At 45.9% G+C, this 6,000-nt stretch overlaps 1 protein-coding gene across 2 annotated transcripts in view; it reads left to right on the top strand.

Annotated features, from left to right (window-relative positions):
- SLC14A2 (solute carrier family 14 member 2) overlaps positions 1-6,000 on the top strand; it is a 56,000-nt gene that overhangs the window by 35,597 nt on the left and 14,403 nt on the right. The window lies entirely within an intron of this gene.

Here is a 6,000-nt window from a genome sequence, read left to right as displayed (position 1 = left end):
GAAAGAGTGATATGATCAGTTAGCTATGTTTGCCATTGGTAATGCAAAGAAAGGGTGGCAGAGAAGAGGATGTGGGGAAAGGGTGTATGGAAACATTGCCACAAGAGAAGAAGCTGGTATACAATGGCCCAGAATTTCCTTGGGCTTTCATTGGATGGCACAAATGCAATGGTACACAGGTGGGTTCTTTTTATGTTTTTGGTGACTTTTGTTGCTCCTTTTAGGGTATGATATACTTCATAATTTTTTTTTAAATAAAAAAGTCACAAGTCCATTGGTATCATTTGCGAAGGCTCCAACTATCTGTAAAACACATACGCTGCATGGGAAAAGAATCAAAACCAGGACGTCAAAATCTAGCTCCATGACTAATTAGCTGTATAGCCTCGAGGAAGCTACTTCTCTTTGGGCCTCAGTTTTTTTCTGCTAATGCCTAGACCTAAAGTTCACTTGGTTATAAAGGATTGATAATTTCAAGTAGTTTCATTTGATTGGAAAATTTTCACGTGCATTGTAACTATAAAAGTCCACCATGGCCCTAACTCCCAAAGATGGATCTAGGGTACCTTCTGCAAATAATGGAATGATCCATGTGGCCAAATAAGCCAAGGATGGCTTCATGGAGGAAGTAGAACATAAAGCAGACATTGAAGGGTGGATAGAAACTAGGCAAAAAGAGGCACAGAGGGCCAGAGATAAGGCCAGAATGCCAAGGCAAGGTGTGTGTTGGGCAGAGAAGGCTGAGCAGGTTGATGAAATCAGCTGTATTGTGGAACACCTGGAAAGCATGGCAGAGGAGTTTGAGCATTATTGTACTCTTGGCAATAGGGAGCCATGTAGATTGTTGAGGAACAGAGTCATGTAATGATATGGTCTAACCGTTGAAGCACAGAATGGATTGAAAGCAGGGAAACTGACAATGTAGACAAGTAATTCTGAGGTGTGAGCTTGGTGTAAATAAGGGAAGGAGAGTGAAAACTCACTCTAAAGGAAGGTCAGTCAGGTGTTGCCCCAGTGACAGAATGGGCACTCTGACCTTTGCACTCTCTTCAGCCTCATTCATGAGGTTGTGAATGAGGACCAACTCATATATGCTAATTAATGTCTTCATGGCATGAGACAGAGACACCAAAGTCCCCCCAGTACTCCAAGCCTTCATTTCCTCCTCTATGAGGGGGCGGGTACTGGGGGGGGCACTGTATGAGAGGGCTGGACTGGATAATCTCTAAAGCCTTTTCCAATTCTAACGTTCGATGCGTCTGATAGTTTATAGAATGATCTTTGAAAATGTCAGCTAAACACAACTTCACAGAAAAAGATAGCACCTCATTTACCACCCACAGGTATCTATATCACACACACACATACACACACACAGAGTAGCCTTGAAAATTACACATCACAGTGCAAAGCTCAACTTCCACATGGGGAAACATATGCCCAAATTGCGGCCAAAGTGTTATCCTGTAGAACTGGGTGTAGGAAGAAATCAAATTATATACTATTGTCACTTCAAAAAATCCTTCTGGCACAGTAGCTAGGAAATTGCCTCATGGTGTGCGGTTGTGTCTGCCACAGTAAGTTGGAGGAACAAGAGACCCAGTGATCTGGGGAGGGATGACAAAAGGGTCTTGATAGGAGGTTCCAGATCCTCTATATGTTGGGCATTGCTAGTGATAGATGGACAGTATTGGTCCACCTCCAGGAGACAGGAAAACCTGTTCAAACCCTGAGAAAGACAGCTTGTAGTAGGAGTATAGGTAAAGGCTTGAGTAAAGGTGGATTTTAGTAAAATAGACTAGATCATTTTTCCTCTTCTGAAAGAATGTCATATATGGTTTGGGTTTTTTTCCCCTCAAAGAAATTGCAGTAAGCTTCAAACTTGTATTTGACAGGTGGGCTCTTCTGTAAAATGTTTTTTACCCATGATATTTGAACGGATGGCATTTTCTGTATGTTAGAAGTCAGTAGAGGTGTGGGTACTATGGGATACTACTCTCCAGAAAAAAAAAAAAAGTGCTTCTGAACAAATCATTATGGCTCATGACTATTCTTTTCTTCTCTGAGTCAATGGGAGGAAAGCATCACTGGACTCTTGCCTGTTAAAACACAGGATGGTGGCAATCCTCAAGGGCAGGGACTGTGCCCCTGAAATGGTCCTGAACAGCCCCAGTGTGAAGATACACACATTGGGACACTTGAAAGGCTTGCTAGAGAAGGAGGGAGCAGCAGTTCCTACACCAGGTGGGAAAGCCGAGGAGTTACTCAGCTGCTAAGGTTTACCTGCAGGTTCTCAAGGACAGAGCTTCTCAGCACATATGTAGCTGAGCCACGAGAGCAAAGCCTTTGGTCCTCGAAGCAGACAGAGGTGGGCTGGTGTGGCCAGAGTCCTCAGGCCCAGGCCGTAAACATCATCATCTGTTTTCTGCACCATGCCACCCAGTATTATTTTTATGTGTGCCATGATGCTGGGGGGCGGGGGGAAGGGGAAGCTGGAAAGAACTCCCCAGAGTGAGTTATTGTCAAAAAAAAATTTGTTCTTGGGCTTCAGAACACCCAGCTGCCCTCTTCCAAGGAGCTTTGGGGTTTTCAACCACCTGGTATAATCTCTTGTTAACCAAAACAAATCACATCAAGCAAGATCTCTGTCTTCAGTGGCCTGTTTTATTCTCTCTCATTAACTGAGTTCTTCTATCCACTCATGAAGGATTTCTGGGTTTCTGGTTGGTTGGTCATAGATGGCCAATCACTTTATCACATCTATAAACTTCCCTTCTTTTCTCCAGGTACTGCTGGAGATAATCAGCTCTTGCCCTGAAACTTCTAAATCCCTACACAACTCAGCTATTACCATCATTAACCTATGAAAGACTCACTTTTATTTCAATATTTATCAAGCATTTAACATTTACAATGAGAGGTATTATTTTTTTAATAGTTCATACCCCGAAATAGCCAACGGTTGTTCATTTTACTATTCAGAAATTAAAATGTGTAGGATAATTATCCCTCATTAATGTATTCAACAAATACTTCTGAGTGCCCACAATAGGCCAGGCTCATGCTAGGTGCTGGAAGTGTAACCCAGGCTGTCAAGGATCCCACCGTCCTGCGAAGGTGACAGACAGGAACACGAGGTAGGAGTGGGTGAGGGTAGGTATAAAATGCCAGGCCTGCCCTGACTTAAGGACCCACCCTGCCCAGAGCACAAGCTGTTCCAGAGACATGGCCTTCCTGAGGAGATACCGATATGAGCACTGCAAAATTATTTTCCCCATCATTTTGCAAGCATTAATTTCATCTTCATAACAATATGAGAACGAAATAGCAGGTACCCTCCGAAATATCTGTCATCATTCTATAGGTTGGGTTTGCAAGGTCAGCTCTACAGGGTCTGTATATCTCCTTCTGAGCGCCGTGCTTGCAATGAGGGAAACTGTCGATGAAATTACTTGACTTGCAAAATGCCGTGCAGCATGAGCGATGCTGGTTCCCAGCCAGTGTTATCGTTGTTTTCTTTTTTCCCCACCACACCAATGGAACATTTATTTCTAGAGCATTTGATAGATGTGTTCATGATATTTTTGAAATTGCCTTTATCCATTATGAAAGCCCTGAGAATCTGTCCCAAAGGTAGTGGTAAGTTGCTATCCCCTTAGCTTTAAGTATTTTCACAGCCTCAGGAAATGTGTTACTTTCTCTCCAATCTTCCTTGTGGCATCCTTCCCACCTGTCATCCTCACCACTTGGCCGGCATATCTGGAGGGGCCATCGCCCTCCCTGGGTGGTTGGTCTACAGCTCAGCACTCCCGTCCTGCCCACGGGAGGTCCAGGAGCAACACGATGTCAGACCACATTTGAGGCTCTACCTCCCCAATCACCCCAAATAAGAAAAACAAATGTGTTCAAGGAAAAGAAAGGTACTCTTCATTTTTGTTTCTGTGGCTGGGACATCGATTCTGGGAACACGTAGTACTGTGGACCCTGACCCACTTTCCTGGGCTCTGAGCAAGCAGCACAATCTAAGTGCTGAAAGCGAAGGGCCAGGGCAGGAAACAGGAACCAGGTCTTCTGTGGCCATCCGTAGAGCAGCGAACTGGGAGTCTGGAGACCTGGGTGCAGCTCCTGGCTGTGCCATAATTAATAAGCTATGTGACTTGGGTGGGGGGAGGTGATTTCTCTGGACATGGGAGGTAGACTGTGATCTTGAAGATCCATGCAAGTCTGAACCTATAATGCTAAGGTCAAAATATGGCTCTGCACAGGGCGTGGCTAGGGTGGCTGACCCTTGGCATGTGAGAAATGAGAAGCACTGGGCCAGCAGAGGTGCCCTTCCAGCCTGGGAGGTATACACTGTGGACTGGCTATGGGAGAATGCCCTGCTTTGCCAGATGATGCAATAATACCCCCTCGATCCTCACCCCCCTGCCTAGAACCTGTCTGCAGAGGTGCCCTAGGGCAGGCTGACCTTCTACTTGTGTCTTAAGCACAGGGTCAAGGGGGCTTCTCCAGCCTCTGGAGTTATGGCTCCATGGTGACCCACGGGCAGGGTGATGAGTGAAACAGGAGCTTTTTTCCCATCCCGAGCCTATAGGGAAGGGACACGTTCACATGTGTGACCTTTCAGTCTGAGAGTATAGACAGAATACCTTCCTTGCTCACACATGTCCCACATACTCCAATTGTTGGTCCTGCTATATTCTCAGCTTTGCTAAAGTTGTTTCTACATGAGCAGTGTGAACTAGACCAGTTTTTTCAAACTTTAATGTGCACACAAGTCAGTTGGAGATCTCATTTAAAAAAAAAAAAACTTATTCCAATTCAGTAGGTCTGAGATGGGACCTGAGAGTCTGCATTTCTAACAAGGTCCCTTGGATGTCCGTGAAGCTGGTCCACAAACCAGACGCTGAGCAACAAAGCTGCAGAGAAGAGGACTGAGGGCTGAGAGCCACACGGCTCACTGTTTGTAGGATGCTTCAGAAATCATCTGAGCCTCAATTTTCCATCCTTTGGTGATAACAATGCCCAAGTGAGTTAACTTACAAAAGTGTGCAAATGTAGTAACAGTGTGAAAGCTCTCCACTATTCCAGGCAGCCACTTGATCATCTAACTCTAGACTTCACTGGAACCACAAGCAAAAAGTGTCAGAAGTGCCTATCTCGGGGACCACCACGTATTCCAATTAGTCAGTGTGGGCCGGGCGTAGTAGGGTTTGGGGCACTCATCATGACAAGCCATCAGGTGACCTGACACTGTCAATTCTCAGACCCAATTTGAGAAACCCTGTCCCACATGATAAGCTACTCTGTTCTCCACAAGGGTAGAAATGTTTCTTGTAGCTGATTGCAGCTTCTTAGCTCCCCACAGAGCAAACCAATGTGCACAGAAATCACCTGGGGAATCTTGTTGAACTGTAGATTCTGATTCCATCAGTCTGGGTGGAAACTGAGATCCTGCATTTCTAACAAGCTCCCAGAGGAGGCTGGTGCTGCCGGTCCAGGGACTACACTTTGAGTAGCAAGACCCTAGATGAGAGGTTCTAGGATGAGAGGTGCACATAGGGCCACCTCCTAAAACATCTTGGGCATTAAAAACTCCAATTTTTAAAACTGGTCTGGGGTAGGGGTCAGGCATTTTTTTAAGCACCCAGGTTATTCTGATGTGCAGCGAGCACTGAGGACCCACACACACAAACTCCCTACCGCAGGCGGAGGCCAGGGCACCGGCTGAAGGACGAGAATGGGCGGTCAGCTCGGGTCCACCATCCACGCCAGTCCTAGGCCAAGTGAAGGAGGTCTTACAGCAGTACATTACTAGGGAAACAAGGCAGGCTGGCCCGTCCGTATCTTGACACTCATAGGTGTCTGGGATGCAGTTTCTGTGAGGAAAGGAAGTGGAAGTTTCATCGGGAAGAATGGAAAAGAGGGATTTTTCCGCAGATACTGGTGCGATCACTGCTGCAGCTCACATCACACTGCTCCTCTGGCTCTGCACATGAT

Source organism: Lipotes vexillifer, unplaced genomic scaffold (genome assembly GCF_000442215.2).
Source record: "Lipotes vexillifer unplaced genomic scaffold, Lipotes_vexillifer_v1.1 scaffold36, whole genome shotgun sequence".
In the NCBI taxonomy this organism is placed as follows: domain Eukaryota; kingdom Metazoa; phylum Chordata; class Mammalia; order Artiodactyla; family Lipotidae; genus Lipotes; species Lipotes vexillifer.
This window is presented reverse-complemented; position numbering and strand designations above follow the sequence as displayed.